Raw genomic sequence first — 25,933 nt, 5'->3', positions numbered from 1 at the left:
TGTATTATGGAAAGAAAAAAGCAGCTAAGTAAAGAAAAACGAGTGGCCATCATTACTTTAAGAAATGAAGGTCAGTTAGTCTGAAAAATTGGGAAAACTTTGAAAGTGTCCCCAAGTACAGTTGCAAAAACCATCAAGCGCTACAAAGAAACTGGCTCACATGAGGACCGCCCCAGGAAAGGAAGACCAAGAGTCACCTCTGCTTCTGAGGATAAGTTTATCCGAGTCACCAGCCTCAGAAATGGCAGGTTAACAGCAGCTCAGATTAGAGACCAGGTCAATGCCACACAGAGTTCTAGCAGCAGACACATCTCTACAACAACTGTTAAGAGGAGACTTTGTGCAGCAGGCCTTGATGGTAAAATAGCTGCTAGGAAACCACTGCTAAGGACAGGCAACAAGCAGAAGAGACTTGTTTGGGCTAAAGAACACAAGGAATGGACATTAGACCAGTGGAAAGCTGTGCTTTGGTCTGATAAGTCCAAATTTGAGATCTTTGGTTCCAACCACCGTGTCTTTGTGCGACACAGAAAAGGTGAATGGATGGACTCTACATGCCTGGTTCCCACTGTGAAGCATGAAGGAGGAGGTGTGATGGTGTGGGGGTGCTTTGCTGGTGACACTGTTGGGCATTTATTCAAAATTGAAGGCATACTGAACCAGCATGGCTATCACAGTATCTTGCAGCGGCATGCTATTCCATCCGGTTTGCGTTTAGTTGGACCATCATTTATTTTTCAACAGGACAATGACCCCAAACAAACCTCCAGGCTGTGTAAGGGCTATTTGATCAAGAAGGAGAGTGATGGGGTGCTACGCCAGATGACCTGACTGTTATGATCTGCAACATAAACTAAGGAAAGAATGGGAAAATCTGTACCTACAGTAAGACTAAGCTGAATCCCTACGATGTAGCGGGCAGCCTGTTCCTTGTGAACAGACCCGCCTTCGTCCTCGGCTAGTCTGAACAGAGACCTATAGAATAAAGGAAGGGGTCCCTAAAAGAACTAAGGACTGGGACAAAAATGGGACACCTCCTAACAGAAGTTGTTGCAGAGCAAAAAGACAAACTGACAAAAAGTACTAGAGGTCCCAGAGGACCAAGCAAACTAGACAGAGATAGGCACTGAAGCACCTGGCTAGAGAGACAGGCAAAAAACACTGAAGTCCAGCAAAGCCAGAAGGGCGGAGCAGGAATATATAGGAAGATGGTCACGTGACCGCAAAACACAAGAAAGCAAATACTAACAGGAGGGTTCTAACAGTACCCCCTCTTCTATGAGGATCCTCCGGATCCTCCAGGCCCAGGCCTATCAGGAAACCTTCTGTGGAAAGCTTTAACAAGCCTAGGAGCAGAGACATCATCCGTCCTTACCCAAGAGTTGTCTTCGTGACCGAAACCCTTCCAGGAGACAAGATACTGTAATATCCCTCTATGCCATCTTGAATTCAAAATACGAGAAATTTCATATTCACTGTCTTCCACCACAGGAGGAACTGTGACAGTGGCGTCCCTATTAGAAACGTCAGCCTTTTTCAATAAGGAAACATGAAACACAGAATTAATCTTCCAGGAAGTAGGGACATCCAAACTGACAGCAGATGGGTTAACAACCTGAAGCACTTTAAATGGACCCACAAACTTAGGACCCAGTTTTTTAGAGGGAATTCTCAACCGCAAGTTCTTCGAGGACAACCAAACCATGTCACCCACAGTAAACAAAACCTCTTTACGTTTCCTGTCAAAATACTTCTTTGACTTCTTGTTAGCCTCTTGCAGGTTAAAACGTACATTAGTTCAAACTCTCTCCAAATCACCAGAAAAATTCTCCTCCTCCGGCACCGCCGACCCCAATTTGGAGAACGAATCAAAAGACGGATGTCTCCCAGTGCAACAAAAAAAAGGAGAACACCCAGCAGAGGAGGATGTATGATTGTTAAGAGCAAATTCTGTGAGAGGCAGAAACTCAGACCACACCTCTTGATTGTCCGCCACAAAACAACGCAAAAACTGTTCAACATCCTGGTTCTTTCTTTCAGTCTGTCCATTAGACTCAGGATGATAACCAGACGAAAATGACAAATGGACTCCCAACCTCTCACAAAAAGCACGCCAAAAGTGAGCCACAAACTGAGGTCCTCTATCAGAAACAATATCCGTGGGAACGCCATGGAGCTTGACAATCTCCTTAACAAACGCCTTAGCGAGTGTCTTGGCGCAGGGCAACTTAATGAATGGAACCAAATGACACATCTTACTAAAACAGTCTACGACCACCCAGATGACAGTAAAACCATCAGACACAGGAAGATCAGTAATAAAATCCATAGAGAGATGTGTCCAAGGCGCACTAGGAACCTCCAGAGGGCAAAGCAACCCCGCAGCAGGAGTTTGTGAAGCCTTTGACCTAACACACACAGTACACTGATGCACCCACTTGATGACTTCCTTCTGCCATCCAGGCCACCAAAAACTGCGACTGATAAGTCTCTTAGTCTCCGAAACTCCTGGATGACCTGCCAACCGAGACTCATGACACTCCACAAGCAAATCTCTCCTAAAGGCTCTAGGCACGAACAACCTCCCATGGGGAGTGTTAGATGGAGCATCATCTTGAGCATTCAGAATCCCATTTTCCAAATCGGAGTCCAATGCCGCCACCACAACTCCTTTCTGCAAAATGCTCTCCTCCTCCTCGGTACCGACCGTAGGAGAGAAGCTACGAGATAAAGCATTGGCTTTAACATTCTTAGTACAAGTGATATAGGTAACAGAAAAATGAAACCGAGAAAAAAAGTGCCCACCTAGCTTGACGGGCATTCAAGCGCTTGGCAGCATCCAGATAGATCAGATTCTTATGATCTGTGAAAACCTGAATAGGAAATCTAGCGCCTTCCAAAAAATGACGCCAGTGTTCAAACGCAAAACTCCTGATTTCCAACATCATAATTCAGTTTGGTTTCCGAAAAATTTTTCAAAAAGAAGGCACAAGGATGTACTCCACCCTTGTTCTCCGGAGACAAAACTGCTCCGACCCCCACCGATGAAGCATCGACCTCGACCAAAAAAGGTTTGGTCTCATCAGGCTGCATAAGGATAGGGGCAGAACTGAACCTCTCTTTGAGATACTCAAACGCTTCAATGGCTTCAGTAGTCCACTGGGTCGTATTCGCACCTTTCCTGGTGAGATCGGTTAGAGGTTTAACAATTACAGAAAAATTCTTAATGAATTTCCTGTAATAATTGGCAAAACCCAAAAACCTCTGTATAGATTTCAAACCAATAGGCCTAGGCCATTCCTGCACAGCCTGAACCTTCACAGGGTCCATCTCAAAGCCCTCGCTGGAGACAATGTAGCCCAAAAAACTAATTTTCTGCACAGTGAACTCACATTTCTCCAGCTTAGGAAAGAGTGAATTATCACTCAATAGCTGCAAAACTTCACGTACACTCTGCCAATGGGACTCTAAATCTGGTGAATAAATCAAAATGTCATCCAAATACACAACCACATCAAAGGTCTCAGGATGTCATTAATAAGGTTCTGAAAAAATGCAGGTGCATTGGTAAGACCGAAGGGCATCATCAGATTCTCAAAATGACCTACCGGAGTGTTAAAAGCAGTTTTCCATTCATCACCCTCCTTCACACGTAACAAATTGTATGCCCCTCGGAGATCAATTTTTGAGAACCACTTGGCCCCCACTAACTGGTTAAACAAGTCAGGAATTAACGGCAATGGGTAGGAATTGCGTACGGTAATCTTATTAATTTCACGAAAATCCAGACATGGATGTAAACCGCCGTCCTTTTTTTTAACAAAGAAGAATCCGACTGCCACAGGCGACTTAGAAGGGCTAATGTTACTAGCAGCCAAGCTAGTCTGTATGTACTCCTCCAAGGCCTTTCTTTCAGGGATAGTAAGATTAAACAAGCGCCTTTTGGGAAGAGTAGCACCTGGAACAAACTCAATGGCGTAATCATAATCCCTATGAGGAGGTAAAACTTGCGACTCCTCCTCCGAAAAAACCCTACAAAAATCTTGAATAGGTACTGGTAATTCCACTTTTTCCACAGCCGCAATGCGACCATTACAACAATTATCATAGCACTTCGGACTCCAAGACTTAATCACATTAGTAGACCAGTCCAACAAAGGATTGTGCAGTTTTAACCAAGGCAATCCTAGAACAACTGGAGAGGGCAAATTATCCAAAACAACCAAGTCCAAAATTTCTAGGTGAACACCATTGATAGTGAGAGGAAATGCAGCAGTCTTGTAGCAATACATTTCAAAGGAGTGTTATCAATTGCAACCACAGAAATAGGAGATGACAAAGGTTTGGATTTCAATTTAAGTTTTTCAAAAAAACCCTTTATCAATCACATTAAGTGTTGAACCACAATCCACAAATACCTGAAATTCAATCAAATCTCCCTGCAGAGTAGTACACCCAGAAAGGAACACTCCTGCAGAGCGTAAACAAGCTATATGGGCGTAACTGACCTTTTTTTTTTCTTTACTTAAGCGACGCTCACAATACTTAATCAAATGATCATCTTTACCACAATAAAGACACAAACCTTCGGCGAATCTCCGATCTCTTTCTTGAGAGAAGAGTGACATCGCCCCAACCTCCATTGGTTCTCCGCTGTCAGAGCAGATTTTCTGGAAACTAGGACCTGAAGTTACAGGAGTTCTTACATCATTGACCCTGGACCTTATTCTCCTGTCCACACGAACAGCAAACTGCATAGCTTCCTGTAGAGTCTCAGGTGCATGGAATGCAATTAGCAAATCCTTAAGCCTTTCACTCAGACCAGCAAGAAATAAACTTTTCAGCGCCGAATCATTCCACTTAACTTCTGAAGCCCATCTCCTGAAGTGTGTGCAATAAATTTCAACATCATCTAACTCCTGATTCAAACATCTAAGTTGTGATTCAGCAGATGAGATTCGATCAGGATCGTCATATAATAGCCCCATAGCAGAAAAAAATTCCTCAACAGAACTTAAACAAGGATCATTAGGTTGGAGAGAAAAGGCCCAACCCTGTGGTTCTTTGCGCAAAAGAGACATAATAAAACCAATGCGCTGTGATTCATTCCCAGAGGACCTCGGTCTCAAGCGAAAATATAACAAACAAGCATTTTTAAAGGAAAAAAAATCTTGCTGTATACCATAAAAAATATCAGTCAGTCCTACCTTCGGTTCCACAAAATGCGCTCCAGGACAGCTACTCACGTGCTACTGAAGCTCGGCCACCTCCAGAGACAATCCCTGCAGGCGTTGAGCCAACTCCTGGAAGGAAACCATATTGATCCCCGAATTTCTTTCCTTTTAGTTTTTTTTTTGGGCTGGACTTACTGTTATGATCTGCAACATAAACTAAGGAAAGAATGGGAAAAGCTGTCCCTACAGTAACACTAAGCTGAATCCCTAAGATGTAGCGGGCAGCCTGTTCCTTGTGAACAGACCCGCCTTCGTCCTCGGGTAGTCTGAACAGAGACCTATAGAATAAAGGAAGGGGTCCCTAAAAGAACTAAGGACTGGGACAAAAATGGGACACCTCCTAACAGAAGTTGTTGCAGAGCAAAAAGACAAACTGACAAAAAGTACTAGAGGTCCCAGAGGACCAAGCAAACTAGACAGAGATAGGCATCGAAGCACCTGGCTAGAGAGACAGGCAAAAAACACTGAAGTCCAGCAAAGCCAGAAGGGCAGAGCTGGAATATATAGGCAGCTGGTCACGTGACCTCAAAACACAAGATAGCAAAAACTAACAGGAGGGTTCTAACACTGGCCTCCACAGTCACCAGACCTGAACTCAATTGAGATGGGTTAGGGTGAGCTGGACCGCAGAGTGAAGGCAAAAGGGCCAACAAGTGCTAAGCATCTCTGGGAACTCCTTCAAGATTGTTGGAAGACCATTTCCAGTGACTACCTCTTGAAGCTCATCAAGAGAATGCCAAGAGTGTGCAAAGCAGTCATCAAAGCAAAAGGTGGCTACTTTGAAGAACCTAGAATATAAGACATATTTTCAGTTGTTTCACACTTTTTTGTTAAGTATATAATTCCACATGTGTTAATTCATAGCTTTGATGCCTTCAGTGTGAATGTACAATTTTCATAGTCATGAAAATACAGAAAAATCTTTAAATGAGAAGGTGTGTCCAAACTTTTGGTCTGTACTGTATATATGTATATTATATATAAATAATGTAAAATCTATATAAATAAAAATGAACGTTACATTCGAATACACGTATGTTTTTATATACCTACTATGTTTTTACATACCAGTTGTTGGACATAAAAGCAACACACGCTATACCCTTCTGTTGGACGTAAAAGTTACACACGCTATACCCATCCTTTGTACGTACAAGCAACAAACTATACTAAATATTTTACGATTCCATTTCAATGTTTCCGATTTACGATCCATTTATGATTTACACATTTCGAATTTTATAATTCCATTTCAATGTTTCCGTAGAAATGTGCGTTTTCTTTTTTTTTCTTTTCCATTTAACCAGACTGAGCCACAGCAACGCGTGGCTGGGTATAGCTAATTATTAATAATAACTGTATAAATTTAAAATTTGACATCGTCAGGCAATTCTGGGCTATTTTAAGTTTTATATAAAGTACATCTAAAAACATACACTGTATATTCCAAGTTTGAGTGTGATATATTACATGTATTTAACGTTCTATCTCAAAAGAAAAGAGGAAAAAGTAGCACTAGCTTTGAAAAAAAAAAGTTTGGGTACCAAGCCTCCCAGGTAATTATCAAACCATCTAAATGTAGAAAACAAATGGAGGCAGCACTCCAAAGGATAAAATGCAAAATTAGTGGCTTTATTGGACAATAAAGTTCATTCATTTTGCACTTTATCCTTTGGAGTGCTGCTTCCATTTGTTTATTTATCTATCTGCAAAAAATTGACCAACACCTCCGAACAGAATAAAGCAAGTGTGAACAGGTACAAGCTGCTATGACTGCATAATATACTAACAAAAGAATACAGCAGCACTCTGTAAGTGTTAAGATGCTTGCAAATAATACATTTATGAAATGTTTACAGCATTACTGCTAGATAGAATGTACTTGTAAAAATTAAGGTACTTAGTGCATAAATTGGCCAATTCATGAGGGTCCACCAGCCATGAGAAGGGGTACCTTTGATTGATGGGACCCTAACCCAATACTGATAAAACATGGCTCTCCCAGGCTAGAAGCCTACAAATTTGAAGGGCTTCAAATCTATAAGCTTTTAGCCTTGGAGAAGCATGTTTGATAAGTATTAGGTTTGGTTCCCATGAAAGAAAGGTTTGTCTTGTCGTGGCTAATGGGTTCTCATGAATTGGCCAATTTATGTAATAAGTACATTCATTTTTTATAAGTACAATATATTCTATATATCAATAATGCTGTCCAAATGTCATCAATTCAATGTTTGCATTCATCTTAACGCTTACAGAGTGCTGCTGTATTCTTTTGTTCGTATCTGTAGATCTAATTAAAAAAAAGGCAGTATTTCAAAATATAATTCTGAATGAAAAAAGTGTACTCTCTATTAGGCCATGTTGCAATGTTTTGGATAATAAAGAGTCTAATTTTTTGCACAGTTATTTTTTAGAATGCTGCCTCTTTTTTCTTTATTATATTTCAAGACAAGTGGAATACATGTCTTTTAGATTTTGCACTTGAAATGGAATAATCTGGTAATGTTCATTCCAATTTCTACATACTTTACCTATCTATCTAAGCAAGATTCTTCTTAAACCACTCATCTTTAATTCTAGATAAATTTACACACTGACATGCATATCCTAAGAGGATTTTAAGTGGATCACTAAATCATTTTAAATATCAATGCAGCTCTAGAACCTTAACACCTTCAAGACCTTGGATGTATCCATACGTCCAGGCTGGTAAGTACTTACCAACATTGGGCGTATGGATACGTCCATGCGATTTTGCGTACACAAAAGCTGCGCAGGCGCAATCGCCCCTGGGTGTTCAGCTGATATGACAGCTGACACACGCCACTCACTGCCAGGAGCAGTGCTGATCGCAGCATTTAGGAGGCGGGCAGAAGAGACCCCCTCTGCCCTCCCATCAGCGCCCCCGCAATGGCATTGTGAGGGGCCGATTGTTGCTAGGGTGACCCGGTATAGGCATGACGACATCCAGGTCACCAGAGCTAGCAAGCTAGTTACACGATGCTCAGAGCATGGTGTATCAAGCTTTTATGTCAGTGCAGCACTGACGGTGTATAAAGCATAGCAATGTTCATGCATTACTATGCTTTATAAGCGGTCAGAGTGAAAAAAGTGAAAGTTCTAAAAAAATTATAAAAAAAATCACAAAATAATCATAATAAAAATATATATATTATACCCATAAATAAATATTTTTCTGAAAAAAAAAATAAACAAAATAAGTACACATATTTGGTGTCGCCGAGTCCAGAATGACCCAATCTTTAAAACTGTGCCACTAGTTAATCCCTTCAGTGAACACCGTAAAAAAAAAAAAAATGAGGCAAAAACCAATGCTTTATCATCATACCACCAAACAAAAAGTGGAAAATACGCGATCAAATAGACGAATGTAAATAAAAATAGTATCACTGAAAATGTCATCTTGTCCCACAAAAAACAAGCCGCCATACTGCTCCATCAGCCGAAAAATAAAAAAGTTATAGCTTTCGGAATAAAGCGATGCAAAAAAAATATTTTTTTTATAAAATAGTTTTAATTGTGTAAAAGCGGCAAAACATTAAAAAATGATATACAGTGCCTTGTGAAAGTATTTGGCCCCCTTGAACTTTTCTACCTTTTGCCACATTTCTGGATTCAAACATAATTTTTCTGGGAAGAATCAACAACAAGTGGGGCACAATCGTGAAGTGGAAAGAAATTTATTGGATATTTTAAACTTTTTTAAAAAATTAAAAACACAAAAGTGGGGCGTGCGATATTATTCGGCCCCCTTGAGTTAACACTTTGTAGCGCCACCTTTTACTGCGATTATAGCTGCAAGTCGCTTGGGGTATGTTTCTATCAGTTTTGCACATCGAGAGGCTAAAATTCTTGCTCATGCTTCCTTGCAAAACAGCTCAAGCTCAGTGAGGTTGGATGGAGAGCGTTTGTGAACAGCAGTTTTCAGCTCTTTCCACAGATTCTCAATTGGATTCAGGCCTGGACTTTGACTTGGCCATTCTAACACCTGGATATGTTTATTTTTGAACCATTCCATTGTAGATTTTGCTTTATGTTTGGGATCATTGTCTTGTTGGAAGATAAATCTCCGTCCCAGTCTCAGGTCTTTTGCAGACTCCAACAGGTTTTCTTCCAGAATGGTCCTGTATTTGGCTCCATCCATCTTCCCATCAATTTTAACCATCTTCCCTGTCCCTGCTGAAGAAAAGCAGGCCCAAACCATGATGCTGCCACCATCATGTTTGACAGTGGGGATGGTGTTTGGAGGGTGATGTGTGTTGCTTTTACGCCAAACATATCATTTTGCATCTGACCAGAGCACCTTATTCCACATGTTTGGTGTATCTCCCAGGTGACTTGTGGCAAACTTCAAACAAGACTTTTTATGGATATCTTTGAGAAATGGCTTTCTTCTTGCCACTCTTCCATAAAGGCCAGATTTGAGCAGTGTACGACTGATTGTTGTCCTATGGACAGACTCTCCCACCTCAGCTGCAGATCTCTGCAGTTCATCCAGAGTGATCATGGGCCTTTTGGCTGCATCTCTGATCAGTCTTCTCCTTGTTCGAGATGAAAGTTTAGAGGGACGGCCGGGTCTTGGCAGATTTGCAGTGGTCAGATACTCCTTCCATTTCAATATGATCACTTGCACAGTGCTCCTTGAGATGTTTAAAACTTGGGAAATCTTTTTGTATCCAAATCCAGCTTTAAACTTCACCACAACAGTATCTCAGACCTGCCTGGTGTGTTCTTTGGTCTTCATGATGCTCTCTGCACTTGAAGCAGAACCCTGAGACTATCACAGAGCAGGTGCATTTATATGAAGACTTGATTACACACAGGTGGATTCTATTTATCATTACCAGTCATTTAGGACAACATTGGATCATTCAGAGATCCTCACTGAACTTCTGGAGTGAGTTTGCTGCACTGAAAGTAAAGGGGCCGAATAATATTGCACGCCCCACTTTTCAGTTTTAACTTTTTTGAAAAAGTTTAAAATATCCAACAAATTTCGTTCCACTTCACGATTATGTCCCACTTGTTGATTCTTCCCCAAAAAATTAGAATTTTACATCTTTATGTTTGAAGCCAAAAATGTGGCAAAAGGTAGAAAAGTTCAAGGGGGCCAAATACTTTCACAAGGCACTGTAAATGGCATCGCTGTAATCGTACTGACCCAAAGAATAAAGCTGCCTTATCAATTTTACCATACAATGACATGTGACCAAAAATGGTCCCAATAAAAACGTCAACTCGTCCAGCAACAAACCCTCACATGACTGCCAGCCGAAATATGGAAAATATAGCTATCAAAATCATTTAAAAGCGTCTTTTGGTGTGTAATAGCAATAGAGATGAGCGAATATGTTCAAAATCTGTTCTCAAAAGTTAAATTGAGCACGAATGTGGCACATTCGGATTCGTGATTGGAAAGGCGAGTATTTCTACTTAAATTCGGGAAAATCGGTAACGTTCGGCGAAAAAGTGCGGGAACATGATTGCGGGGCAACTACAGCGTTTTTAACAGTTTGGCTAGCATAGTGCTTGTGTATGATGAGCGGCGTGACGTGTTTGATGAATGGAGGGGTTGGTGAGATCTCAGAAGAGGTCAGAGCAGCGGCACGCTTGTAATCTTTTTTTTTCCTGGAACTTTAAGTGAGGAAAGCACGGCTAGCCAATCAGAGCACAGGAAGCATCCACACTGTCCAGACACAAGGGCTTCTGCCATTGGCTGCTGAAATCACATGTCCTCTCTATATAAAGAGTGGCCATGTTCTCTCAGCGCCATTTTATGCATGTCACTGCTGGTGATAGACGCTGCTACTCAGTGTGCTCCTATTTAATGAGTGATATTAGATAGAAACATGGGCTCTTGTTTGGAAGTCATATAGTATAGACAAGTCCTCTGCTGTGTACCTGTGAAATCGATCTTGCAGCACATTTTTTTTCTTGTGCAATTACTGAGATTCAGACAGAAACAGCAGGACCCATGGCATAGAACTGTGTTGTGCACAAAAGATTTTTTTGTGTCGCAAACGTGAAACACTCTGCTATAAGCCAGCTAGTACTTTAGTGGCGGTGAACTTTAGCTATTTTCAGAGTAAAAAATATTTTTTTTCTGTTGCTAGCCAGACTGCAAAAAGTATTTTTATCTGTCGCAAATGTGATACACTCTGCTATAAGCAAGCTACTACTTAAGTGGTGTTGAACTTCAGCTGTTTTCAGAGTAAAAATATATATTTTTTCTGTTGCTAGCCAGACTGCAAAAAGTATTTTTATCTGTCGCAAATGTGATACACTCTGCTATAAGCAAGCTACTACTTTAGTGGCGTTGAACTTCAGCTGTTTTCAGAGTAAAAAAATATATTTTTTCTGTTGCTAGCCAGAGTCCACAAAAGATTTTTTTGTGTTGCAAAAGTGATACACTCTGTAATAAGCCAGCTAGTACTTTAGTGACGTTGAACTTCAGCTGTTTTCATTGTAAAAAATATTTTTTTTTTCTGTTGCTAGCCAGACTATAAAGGTGGCTATTTTGAAGAACCTAGAATATAAGACATATTTTCAGTTGTTTCACACTTTTTTGTTAAGTATATAATTCCACATGTGTTAATTCATAGTTTTGATGCCTTCAGTGTGAATGTACAATTTTCATAGTCATGAAAATACATAAAAATCTTTAAATGAGAAGGTGTGTCCAAACTTTTGGTCTGTACTGTACGTGCTCTCTTGGTATTCACCCCGGAATGTCTGACTGTCTGCCTCACGGTCGCTCCATGAGTTAGTGACTAGTCACAGTTTCGGTCTCCATTAAGCTACTTCTACTCTGGTGAAATTTATGCCACTTATGCCACATTTAGGCCCTAATTTATGGAAATGTGAACAATCCTGATTGAGTCTCCTACTTCTGGGTTGGCTGTAGTGGAATAGGTGTCGGTCCCCATTATAATAGTTATACTCTATCGAAATTAATTCTTTGGTGTAGATATTGTTCTCACAGAAGTACACATGATGAAATGGAAATTGTTTTTCTTTCTACCGTGGAATATAAAACAGGTTATATTTCATCTTTTAATTCTTTGGTGCAGATATTGCTCTCCACACAGCGGTACACAGACATGATAAACTTAAAATTGGTATAGAAAGCAGCCTACATCTGAGATTAAAATTCTTTGGGGCAAATATTGTTCTCCATACTGGGGGAAAAAAAGTTGGGTCCGAGCAGCTTCCTGACCCTCGTCCCCAGACATTAACCCCTGGGTGAGGGGAGGTGATCCTGAAGAGACTTAGATACCTGAGGGTCACGTAGACTGTACTGTGCTGTCAGGGCAAGAAGAGGAGAAGGGTGACTGTCAAGGCGAGGAATGGAATAACACATTGGATGATGTTGAGGTTATGCATCCCACTTGGTGTGAACCCAGAGGCACGCAGCTGAGTAGCTCATCTGAGGAGGTGGAGGAGGAGGAAGACGAGTAGGTCCTACAGTGCACACATGGAGTGATGCAACCGCGATGAGCACTGCATCCTTAGCCACAACAGTTGCTGTGGCCAGCAGTAGTCGCGGGTCTGCAGCTTGCAGGGGCTGCAAGGGTTGCCTAGTCTGGGACTTTTTTGAGACTGCAAAGGATGAGCCAACTCACATTATCTGCAAACTTTGCAAGAAAAAAATCAGTAGAGGGAAAAAGTGAAATAATTTGATTACTACATGAATGAACCTTCACATGCCCAATCAACATGCTTTACCCCGCAATCTCACTGCGATAAAATGCTGACCAGCGGACCTCAACAACCATCAGCCGCCCCACCAATCGCATCTGCTGCTTCGTCCTCCTCCTCTGTTACCGTGCCAAGTATTGGCACGCAGGTCTCTGACAGCAGAACCTCCGGTTCTTAAGCCGCTCCAGTCAGGCTGTAATGGAAGCGGACATGTCTGCTGTGTTTGTTTCACCGAGGACACCACATGTTTCTCAAACCAACGTAACATCTCTGCCTGCACCTCACTCATGTTCCAGCAGTTTTGTCTGGTTTACCGTACTCTGCCCTCTCTCTGCAATGCAGCCAGACATCGGTCACATAGCTGTGGTCACGTAAAAGATTGCTTCCTCCTACACATGACAGAGCTAAGAGATTAAACTCCACCATCTCTAATTAGCTGCCATGGAAAACAGTGGTATCAGGCCCTAATTTTTTGAAATATGAACACTCCTGGATGAGTCTCCATCTGCTGGGTTGGCTGCAGTGGAAGAGTTGTCAGTCGCCATTATACTAGTTCTACTCTAGTGAAATTAATTGTTTGGTGCAGATATAGTTGTCACTGGTACACATGATATAATCGAAATTGGTTTTCTTAGTACCGTGGTATATAAAGCAGGCTATATTTCATCTTTTAATTCTTTGGTGCTGATATTGTTCTCCATACAGGGGTACACATTAGTAATGACAGACCACTAAATGTGCTCAATTTAGTGGTTCAGCAGTTTCTCAAAACCTACCCGGATCTGCCAGAGCTGCTTGTGTGTTCCCATTTCAGAAAGTCAGCTACAGCTTCCGCCACCCTGGCAGTGCTTCAGCAGCGCTCGCGGCTTCCAGCTCACCGACTGTTACACAATGCGACCACATGTTGGCAATCAACGTTGCAGATGTTGGGAAGGACTGTGAGCAGCAGTGGGCAGTTGTTGAGTACCAGCTGACGAAGGTGTGATGCCAAAACGCGCATCGGGGTAGGCGCCACACGGCTTTGGTATAGCATAAAGGTATGAACATACCTGCGGTAGGCAGGTTGATTTACACATATATACTAATACTAGCACTTTGGTTCTGCTTTAGCTTAGATTGGTAGCTTGACCCATGTAACTCCACATGTTATATCATTGAAGAATCATTCTTTTTTTTTTATACCACCTCTATTCCATTAATGGTGGGCTTGACTGAATAATTACTTGTACCATTTTTGTATATACTATGGGATGTGTTATCTATATTGTGTATGCCTGTAGAACAATTATGTACCATATATATAGGCACATTGACTTCTAGTATATATTGCACTAAAGCACTTTTTATGGTTTTGATCAATTAAACAATTGTTTATGCAATTGTACAGCTGCCATGAAATGGTATTGATTGCACTAGGCACCTTTTCCTCAATGTACAGCCGGTATAGTTCCAAACAAATTTAATGGCTGTACTGTTCCATTAGTTCTGCGACAGATATGATCAATGATTTAAAATGTTGATGATCATGTACTCTGTTCTAATTAGTGTATTGATATATCCATCATTCTTATCAGTGATGTAAAAGTTATCACTAATAATCTATAATATTTTGATGATTATATACCATGTTGCTGGTAATTGTATTGATATATATACTATATTATGTTCATACCACAAGGATAATGTAATTCTTTTAATACATACTACTGTTGTTGTGTGAGCGCTTTTCTATGCAGTGCCATCTATTGGCCGAACCATGATTCATTAAAGGTTTTTTAACGAATTGATCTACTCCTGATCTCTTTTGTTCGGTAAATTCTCTGTTGGTTAACTTCCGCCACCCTGGCAGTGCTTCAGCAGCGCTCGCAGCTTCCAGCTCACCGACTGTTATACAATGTGACCACACGTTGGCAATCAACGTTGCAGATGTTGGGAAGGACTGTGAGCAGCAGTGGGCAGTTGTTGAGTACCAGCTTCAACACACCCATTGGAATTCATGTCAGCCTCCACACATAAGAGCTGTTGAGTAGGCATGGATGTCTGACATCTGTGCCGTCCTCCAAAACTTTGAAGACTCCACCAAGATGGTGAGCGGTGATGACACCATAATTGTCGTCACCATCCCACTTCTCTGTCTACTGAAACGCTCGCTGCTCACAGTTAAAGAAGAGGCATTGCAGGCAGAGCAAGAAATTATACAGCCCAGCCTCATCTCATCTCAATGCGGATTGGGTGGAGGATGAGGAGAAGAACATGGACAGTCGTTCTCTTGGTGAGGACAGGGATGTCTTGGCTGTATTGGAAGTCTTGCTAACCCTCTTTTTGTCTGTGGAAAGCTGTATGAGTTTCACTTAATGATGACCTTGAGTGGCCTAAACCGTGGCTTTGCTTATGCAAGTCATTTATCAAAATGCATTGCAGATCAGGCCATTGCCCAACTCTTTATTCATGAAATTTAAGTCGCAAAGAAAGATCTTTGTGTGTAGAATCACCACCGAGAAGTGTGAGCTGATGTTGGATGGGCTGTCATTGCTTATGGAACAAGCAGCATTAGAGGACTTTCCTGGGAGCAATGACACCTGCAGTAGATACAGTTTCCCTCTATACCAGTCCTTTCACTGAGCTAAAGAATATGGCTGAGGTGAAATTCAACTGTCACAGAAAAGCAGTGTAAGACTGAAGAACATTGGGCCCACCAGAGGATTTGATTCTGAGGGCCCATCTTTCTCCCCTGCTCAAGAGCCCCATAGCAGCGGCAAGGTTGGCACTATGAACTCTCCTGAACGAGTAGCCAGGGCTCATCGGACGAGTCTCCGGTGCGCTCGTTCAACTCTGCCGAGAAGCAGCACTGGCTAAGAAAAGTCTGTGTGAAGGTTCCCGGACACTCTATGGCTGTTTTTTTCACTGTGGACTGACTTCAGCAATCTATAAGATTGCAATCTATAATATGCCTTCACTGGCTTCCAATTGTCCAGTGTATCCAGTTCAAACTATTAACACTGACCTACAAAACCATCCATAACCTTCCTTCTCTGTACATCTCTGAACTAATCTGCTGATATATTCCCTTACGTAATCTCCGGTCCTCCCAAGACCTCCTTCTCTCCTCCACACTTATTTGTTCCTCACCCAGTCGCCTCCAAGTCTTCTACCAAATATCCTCCATCCTCTGGAATTCTGTACCTCAACACGTCCGATTAGCCAGCACATTCGGATCAGAACGTGAAAACCCAACTCTTCAAGACAGCCTAGAGCCTGCCATTGCCTCGCTGCCACCTCAACACCACTGGAGCGAATCCAACTCCACAACCTATTTTCTCCTTCCCCACCATCTTGTAGAATGTAAGTCCGCCAGTGCAGTGTCTATAAGACTTAAGATGCAATATGGCACCTTGGCAAAGCCCAGTTATGTTCTCCCTCTGATGTCTAACAATAACAAACAGGTCATGCTGGAGAAACGTACACCTACTGCCACTCAGTGTCTTCAGCTCCATTGTGAGAAACTAATATTTGGGCAGCCAGTGTGCCAAATAAAATTCCTGAGGTATGGAAATTGTGGATGGCTTCACTTCTGGTATTGGGTGCAAATACCAAACTGCGGTGTGCCATTCACTGGATATTCCTGGCTGGTTGGAGACAAGCTCATTCCTACAGAAAAGTACCAGTAAGCTAAGGAGATGGTGGCCTCTATCATCATGAAGGAGTTTGCTTGTTGTCTTGTAGTCTGGTTTTTCTACTAAAGATCCTGCTCATTTTTATAGTTTTAAGAAAGCACACAAAGACCGTGGATCCTGAAGCAGCACATCCAAGGCGGGATAGTGGGATAGTGGCGGAGAAATTGCTGCACCATCTGCTTGAGTATGCGAGCCATGCAAGGTACGTGTGTGAGGTTGCCCGGCGTAGGGCCACCACCAGGTTTGCAGCATTATTGCACACGGCCTTCCCTTGCTCCAGGTTCAGTGGAGACAGCCATTGCTCAAACTCGGCCTGGAGAGCTGTCCACAACTCTTCAGTTGTATGACTGCGATCTCGAAGGCATATTCGTTTTAACACTGCCTAATTGCGGTGAGCCCTGGCTGCGCAGTATAGAGGTGGAGGGGGATTCTCTCTGCACTGTTGGAACGTGTGTCTCATTAAGGCAGAGGTTGAGGGTGCAGGTGGAGGCCCTACAGGAGGTGGAGGAGGCAGAAGCACTGGAGATAGTGTTAGATACATAAGTTTGTCCCGCAAGCCTTGGGCATTCCCACACTTGCTGTCTAGTGACACCTTGGTGTCTAGTGGTTTAGTTCTCCATCCACTGGTATGTAGCAGTTTAGTTCTCCAATCCTAGCTATTTAGTAGGTTAGTAGTCCAACCCATGTAGTCTTATTAGTTTAGTTCTCCAACCCCTGTTTTCTATTAGTTTAGTTCTCCATGTTCTGATGTGTATTTGTTTCATTCTCCAATCTTAGCTGTTTAGTAGTTTAGTTCTCCAACCCCTGCTGTCTATTAGTTAGGTTCTCCATCTTCTGGTGTCTAGTGGTTTAGTTCTGCATCCCCTGGTATGTAGTAGTTTAGTTCTCCAACCGTGTTTAGTAGTCTAGTTTTCCAACCCCTATTGTATATTAGTTTAGTTCTCCATGTTCTGGTGTGTATTTATTTCATTCTCAAACCCATCCATGCCCACCCCCAGGGGTTATCGTCTGGTGACGAGGGTTTGGATTCTTCTCGGACCCTACTTCATCCGGGCCCAGATCAACTGAAAAAATTTTTGGGCATCGCTACACATGCTTTCCCCCTCTTGAGTCTGTGAAGCTTTGGATCAAACCGCTGATGCTCCGGAATAGAATGTGTGAACAGCTCTGCAGACTCACCCATCTGTGCTTCCCCACAGTCAGTTGGGCAGTTGGAGAGTTGTAACACGGGTGAAAACAAGGGTAATTGGGGTGCCACCTCTGAGGACTGTACTGTGTGTAATGTTAAGGTAGAGGAAGAGGAAAAGAAGCCACTTGATGCAGCGCTTGTCATCTACTGGAGCAAATGTTCTTCGTGCCCCTCATCTACAAGACGTACTGGAGTCCAGTAACAGAAGTTTTCAAAATTCTGCACAATTGCTCAGTGCAGCAAAACAAACCTAATTTTCATCTCTGATATCATACATGTCTCATAACCCTAAACATCTATTCAGTACTTTCAAGCCCCTCCTCTGTCCATTAGCTCCCCCTCCCTCTCCTCTCCTCTCATCTCAGATGAAGACTTAGCCTCATTCTTCAAGCAGAAGATTGACAACATGGACAAAGCTTTTACTTAAAGTCCCAACAGCCCCTCCTCATAACTATTCAACTATCCTCCTCCAAAACCAGCTTCTCCTCCATCACGGAAGATCACCTTTACTCTCCAAATCACATCTCACCACCTGTGAATTTGACCCAATACCATCCCACCTCATAACTCTCCTCTTCAACTGGTCACTAACAACTGGTGTCTTCCCCTCATGATTCAAACATATCTCAATCACACCCATCCTAAAACAGCCCTCCCTTGACCCATCCTATGTCTAGCTATCGCCTCATCTCACTTCTCCCTTATGCCTCCAAACTACTGGATTAACATGTCAATTTTGATCTGTCCTCCCACCTCTCCTCCTGCTCCCTCTTTGACCACTTACAATCTGGCTTCTGACCACACCATTCCACTGAAACTGCCCTCACTAAAGTCACCAACGACCTACTAACTTCCTCTTACTACAGACTCTCATCTCTCAGCATCACAGACATCGCCCTGTCTTGGATCTTTACATATCTAACCGGCAGGACATTCAGTGACTCCCATTAACACTCCACCTCCTCATCTCACCCCCTATGTGTCAGTGTCCCCCAAGGTTCAGTTCTAGGACCCCTGCTCTTCTCCATCTACACCTTTGGCTTGGGACAGTTCATAGTCTCACGGCTTTCAGTATCACCTCTATGCTGATGACACACAGATCTACCTCTCTTGAACTGATATCACCTCCTTACTAACCAGAATCCTACAATGTGTGTACTCTATTTCATCTTTCTTTTCTGCTAGATTTGTAAAACTTAACAAGGATAAAACTGAATGCATCATGTTTCCACCATCTCATTCATCCCCCCCAACTGACCTATCCATCAAAGTGAATGGCTGCCCACTCTCCCCAGTCCCGCAAGCTTGACTCTGATCAGTCATTCAAACATCAGATCCAAGCCCTTTCCACTTGCTGCTGACTCCAACTCCAAAATATCTCAACCATGAATCTAGAAAAGCACCAGTGCACGCCCTCATCATCTCCCGCCTTGACTACTACAAGCTCCTGCTCTGTGGCCTCCCTTCTACCTCTAACTGTGCTGGCCAATTAATCCACTTGTCATCCCGCTATTCCCAGGCTACTCCCATCTGTCAAACCCTGCGCTGGCTCCCTGTTGCACAGAGACTCCAGTTGAAAAGCCTAACTTTGGCATACCAAGCCATCAAAAACATACATGTGTGACCTAGTCTCCCTGTACTAGTTACTTGCATGCAACCTCCAATCCTTCCAAGATCCCCTTCTCTACTTCCCTCTTATCTTTTCTTGTCACAATCACATAAAGTGGTGGCCAAAAGTATTGGCACCCCTGCAATTCTGTCAGATAATACTCAGTTTCTTCCTGAAAATGATTGCAATCACAAATTCTTTGGTATTATTATCTTCATTTAATTTGCTTGCAAGGAAAAAACACAAAAGAGAATGAAGCAAAAATCAAATCATTGATCATTTCACACAAAACTCCAAAAATGGGCCAGACAAAAGTATTGGCACCCTCAGCCTAATACTTGGTTACACAACCTTTAGCCAAAATAACTGCGAACAACCGCTTCCGGTAACCATCAATGAGTTTCTTACAATGCTCTGCTGGAATTGTAGACCATTCTTCTTTGGCAAACTGCTCCAGGTCCCTGATATTTGAAGGGTGCCTTCTCCAAACTGCCATTTTGAGATCTCTTCACAGGTGTTCTATGGGATTCAGGTCTGGACTCATTGCTGGCCACCTTAGAAGTCTCCAGTGCTTTCTCTCAAACCATTTTATAGTGCTTTTGGAAGTGTGTTTTGGGTCATTGTCCTGCTGGAAGACCCATGACCTCTGAGGGAGACCCAGCTTTCTCACACTGGGCCCTACATTATGCTGCAAAATTTGTTGGTAGTCTTCAGACTTCATAATGCCATGCACACGGTCAAGCAGTCCAGTGCCAGAGGCAGCAAAGCAACCCCGAAACATCAGGAAACCTCCGCCATGTTTGACTGTAGGGACCGTGTTCTTTTCTTTGAATGCCTCTTTTTTTTCCTGTACACTCTATGTTGATGCTTTTTCCCAAAAAGCTCTACTTTTGTATCATCTGACCAGAGAACATTCTTCCAAAACGTTTTAGGCTTTCTCAGGTAAGTTTTGGCAAACTCCAACCTGGCTTTTTTATGTCTGGGGTTAAGAAGTGGGGTCTTCCTGGGTATCCTACCATACAGTCCCTTTTCATTCAGACGCCGACGGATAGTACAGGTTGACACTGTTGTACCCTCGGACTGCAGGGCAGCTTGAGCTTGTTTGGATGTTAGTCGAGGTTCTTTATCCACCATCCGCACAATCTTACGTTGAAATCTCTCATCAATTTTTCTTTTCCGTCCACATCGAGTGAGATTAGCCACAGTGCCATGGGCTTTAAACTTCTTGATGACACTGAAAACGGAAGACACAGGAACATTCAGGTATTTGGAGATGGACTTGTAGCCTTGAGATTGCTCATGCTTCCTCACAATTTGGTTTCTCAAGTCCTCAGACAGTTCTTTGGTCTTCTTTCTTTTCTCCATGCTCAATGTGGTACACACAAGGACACAGGACAGAGGTTGAGTCAACTTTAATCCATGTTAACTGGCTGCAAGTGTGATTTAGTTATTGCCAACACCTGTTAGGTGCCACAGGTAAGTTACAGGTGCTGTTAATTACACGAATTAGAGAAGCATCACATGATTTTTCAAACAGTGCCAATACTTTTGTCCATCCCCTTTTTTAGGTTTGGTGTGGAATTATTTCCAATTTGGCTTTAGGACAATTCTTTTTGTGTTTTTTCATTGAAGACAAATTAAATGAAGATAATAATACCAAAAAATTTGTGATTGCAACCATTTTCAGGAAGAAACTGAGTATTATCTGACAGAATTGCAGGGGTGACAATACTTTTGGAAACCACTGTACAAGATTTGGCCCATGCATCCCTGCTACTGTGTAACTCTGTACCCCAACACATCAGACTGTCGCGTACCATGGAAACATTGGAAAGGAAGCTGAAGACCCACTTCTTCTGACAAGCATACAATCTGCGGTAACCCTCGCTCCAGCATACCGCTGCACAACTATCTGCACCCTGACCTACTGTATCTTCACTCGTCCCTTGTAGATTGTTTGTGCGCCCTCGCAGGCAGGGTCTTCTCTCCTCTTGTGCCAGTCGGTGAGTCACCGATGGTGACCCCTTTTCACATGTAAAGCGCCATGGAATAAATGTCGCTGTAATAATAATTATAATACTTGTACTCTGGGTCAATATATGGTATTTTCCAGGTGTCTACCCCTAATTTGATGTGTTTTGGCTGCTTTTGGGACCATTTGAAGGTGTTGTATATGTGGGTTTTTTTGCCCCCCATTGAATCTTATGGCGTCCGGCTATGTTCGGCAAATATTCAACAAATAAATAGATGAATATTACAGATTCGACGATCGTAATCCGAACCGATTATTGAAACATTCGCTTATCTCTAGATAGCAGCCAAACAGAAAAAAATAATATACAGTGGGCAAAAAAGAATTTAGTCAGCCACCAATTGTGCAAGTTCCCCCACTTAAAAAGATGAGAGAGGCTTGTAATTGACATCATAGGTAGACCTATTTGGTCAATTACAAAAGTTCATCTCAATACTTTGTTATATATCCTTTGTTGGCAATGACAGAGGTCAAACGTTTTCTGTAAGTCTTCACAAGTTTGGCACACACTATTGCTGGTTTGTTGGCCCATTCCTCCATGCAGATCTCCTCTAGAGCAGTGATGTTTTGGGGCTGTCGCTGGGCAACACGGACTTTCAACTCCCTCCAAAGGTTTTCTATAGGGTTTAGATCTGGAGACTGGCTAGGCCACTCCAGAACCTTGAAATGCTTCTTATGAAGCCACTCCTTCATTGCCCTGGCAGTGTGCTTGTGATCATTGTCATGCTGAAAGACCCAGCCACGTTTCATCTTCAATGCCCTTGCTGACGGAAGGAGGTTTGCACTCAAAATGTCACAATATATGGCCCCATTCATTCTTTCATGTACACGGATCAGTCGTTCTGGTCCCTTGGCAGAGAAACAGCCCCAAAGCATGATGTTGCCACCCCCATGCTTCACAGTAAGTATGGTTTGCTTTGGATGCAACTCAGCATTCTTTCTCCTCCAAATACGCCGAGTTGTGTTTCTACCAAACAGTTCTACTTTGGTTTCATCTGACCATATGACATTCTCCCAATATTCTTCTGGATCATCCAAATGCTTTCTAGCAAACTTCAGACCGGCCCGGACACGTAATGGCTTAAGCAAGGGGACACATCGGGCACTGAGGGATCTGAGTCCCTGGCAGCGTAGTGTGTTACTGATGCCAGCCTGTGTAACGTTGGTCCCAGCTCTCTGCAGGTCATTCACTAGTTCCCCCTGTATGGTTCTGGGATTTTTGCTCACCGTTCTTGAAATCATTTTGATCCCACGGGGTGAGATCTTGTGTGGAGCCCCAGATCGAGGGAGATTATCAGTGGTCTTGTAAGTCTTCAATTTTCTAATTATTGCTCCCACAATTGATTTCTTCACACCAAGCTGTTTGCCTATTGCAGATTCAGTCTTCCCAGCCTGGTGCAGGGTTACAATTTTGTTTCTGGTGTCCTTCGACAGCTCTTTGGTCTTCACCATAGTGGAGTTTGGAGTGTGACTGTTTGAGGTTGCGGACAGGTGTCTTTTATAATGATAACAAGTTCAAACAGGTGCCGGTACTACAGGTAATGAGTGGAGGACAGAGGAGCCTCTTAAAGAAGAAGTTACAGGTCTGTGAGAGCCAGAAATCTTGCTTGCTTGTAATTGACCAAATACTTATTTTCCACCAAAATTTGAAAAAAATTTCTTTACAAATCAGACAATGTGATTTTTAGGATTTGTTTTCTCATTTTGTCTCTCATAGTTGAGGTTAACCTATGATGTCAATTATGGGCCTCTCTCATCTTTTTAAGTGGGAGAACTTACAAAATTGGTGACTGGCTAAATAGCTTTTTTCCCCACTGTAAATCTGGTATCGTTGTAGTCGCACCGACCAGAAGACTAAAGTCGTCTAACAGCATAAAAATAAATAAAACCAATTCTTCACCTGCTGTTGATTTTTTCATTCTGCCTCCCAAAGATCGCAGTATGGCTCGGCTCACATTTATCCTGCTCTCCATGCTGAGCGCTTACATCGGGGTTTCCATGCAAATCTATGAAATACATGATTCAGACTGAACCCCCGGCAGATTTCCCCATAAAGAGGCAGATGGAGGCACTGTGGGCTCTGTCTGGCCTTTGATCCAGCAGTGTCCGTCTTTTTAGGTGTGCCTAAAAGACCGGTCTGCCACAGTTTTGTGCACTTCTGAAAAGAAGGAAATCACTGAACAGAGGCCAGACGGAGTCCACAGTAACTGTGCTGCCTCATTATAGTGAATGGATCCCTCAGGGGTTTCATCTGAATCACATCACTCGGAGATTTAGATGGAAACCCCAAAGTAAGTGCTCAGCGTAGAGCCCAGGATAAAGGTGATCCCAAATGTTATGTAAAATGTTCCCAACAAAAGCTTCAAATCAATCCACAAAAAAAGCAAGTCCTCACTCAGGGCTGTCATCTGTTAACGTAAATATAGGTGGCTTCCACGTTACTGGTTGTATAAAGGCTCTAAAAAAAGCTAAATGACTCCTCGCCCCCCATAATTTCAGCAAATTCTGCGTTTCCAAATCCAAATGCCCCCCTCTCTTCTGAGCCCCAGTGTGCCTAAACCACATTTAGTGGCATTTCTGTAGCGATGAGAACACACCTAATTTACGGTTGCATATCTCCAGAAGCACAAGCTGGGCACTACAATGGCAGTTTGCAATTTTCACTCAGCAACATTCACTGCTGCTTGTTTCTGGAAAACATCCATGGAGTCAAAATCATCACTACAACTGTACAAAAATTCCCAAAGGGGTACAACTTCCAAAATGGGGTCACTTGAGGGAGGGATTCTGCTCTTCTAGCACTTAGGGGCTATGTGTATGGAGTCCGCAAACTATTCTAGGAAAGTCTGCGCTTCAGGAGGCAAATAGCGCTTCCTCCCTCCCGCATCTCACAATATGGCTAAGCAGTACTGTACAGCCACATGTGGGGTACTTCTACATTCAGCAGAAATTGTGGGACAAATATTGGTGTCATTTTTAGCAATTTTCCATTGTGAAAATGTAAAATCTGGGGCTGAACAAAATTTTGGTAGTAAAAATTTAATTATATTTTCCTCACTGCCCAATGACCTAAAATTCTGTGACACCCCTGTGGTGTCAATATGATCCCTGCACCCCTAGATGAATTCATTGAGGTATAGTTTTTAAAATGGGGTCAATTATGAGGGGTTCTTCTGGCACCTCAGGGGCTCGCCCAGTGGGTCATGGCAGCAGCAAACCTTGACAGTAAAATCTGCACTATAATATGGCGCTCCTTCCCTTCTGAGCCTCAAAAGTATTTCCTGATTACATTATAGGGTACATGTTGGCACACACAAAAGAAATTTTTACAACAAACTGAGGTCCATTTTTTCCTTCTAGCCCTCACAAAAATTGAAAACTTGGGGCAAAATTTTAGTGGTAAAAAATTAAATGTAATTATTCTTTCTTCACCGCCCAATGGTATAAAATTCTGTGAGGCACATGTAGTGTCAACATGACCACTGCACCCCTAGATGAATTCATTGGGGGGTGTAATTTGTAAAATGAGGTCACTTATGGAGGGGTTTTGTTGCTCCGGCACCTCAGGGGCTCTGCCAATGTGACATGGCACCCTCAAACCAGTCCAGCAAAATCTGCACTCCAATATGGCGCTTCTTCCCTTCTGAGCTTTACACTATGCTTTTCACTATGCTTCAAAAGTAAGTTTTCGACCACATATCGGGTAACGGTATACTCAGGATAAATTGCACTACAAATTTGGGGGTCCATTTTCTCCTGCTATCCTTGTAAAAATGAGAAAATTTGGGGCTAAAAGAACATTTTTGTGGGAAAAATAATTGTTTTCATTTTCACAGCTCAACGTTGTAAAATTCTGTGAAGCACCTGTGGATTCATTGTGCTCACCACATGTCTAAATAAATTCCTTGAGGAGTCTAGTTTCCAAAATGGGGTCTCTTGTGGGGGGTTTCCACTGCTTAGGCACATCAGGGGCTCTCCAAACGCAACACAACACCCACAGACCATTCCATCAAAGTCTGCGCTCCAAAGCGTCACTCCTTCCTTTCTAAGCCCTGCCGTGCACCCAAACAGTAGTTTTCCCCCACATATGGGGTATCTGCAGAACAAATTTTGCATTCCATTTTCTCCTGTTGCCCTGGGGAAAATAAAAAAATTGGGGCTAAAAGAAAATTTTTGTGGGAAAAATTAGATTTTTTATTTGCACGGCTCTAAACTTCTGAGAATCACCTGGGGATTCAAGGTGCTTACCACACATATAGATACATTCATTGAGAGGTATAGTTTCCAAAATGGGGTCACTTGTGGGGAGTTTCCACTGCTTAGGCACATCAGGGGCTCTCCAAATGCGACATGGTGTCCGCAAATGATTCTAGCCAATTTTGCGCTTCAAAGTCCAATGGCGCTCCTTCCCTTCTGAGCCCTGCAGTGCGCCCAAACAGTAGTTTTCCCCCCAATATGGAGTATCGGCGTGCTCAG

This window comes from Phyllobates terribilis, unplaced genomic scaffold (assembly GCF_046119375.1).
Source record: "Phyllobates terribilis strain yellow unplaced genomic scaffold, ASM4611937v1 Scaffold_1__5_contigs__length_1240528914, whole genome shotgun sequence".
Lineage (NCBI taxonomy): Eukaryota > Metazoa > Chordata > Amphibia > Anura > Dendrobatidae > Phyllobates > Phyllobates terribilis.
The sequence above is the reverse complement of the archived record's forward strand: the minus strand, read 5'-3'. Positions refer to the sequence as shown.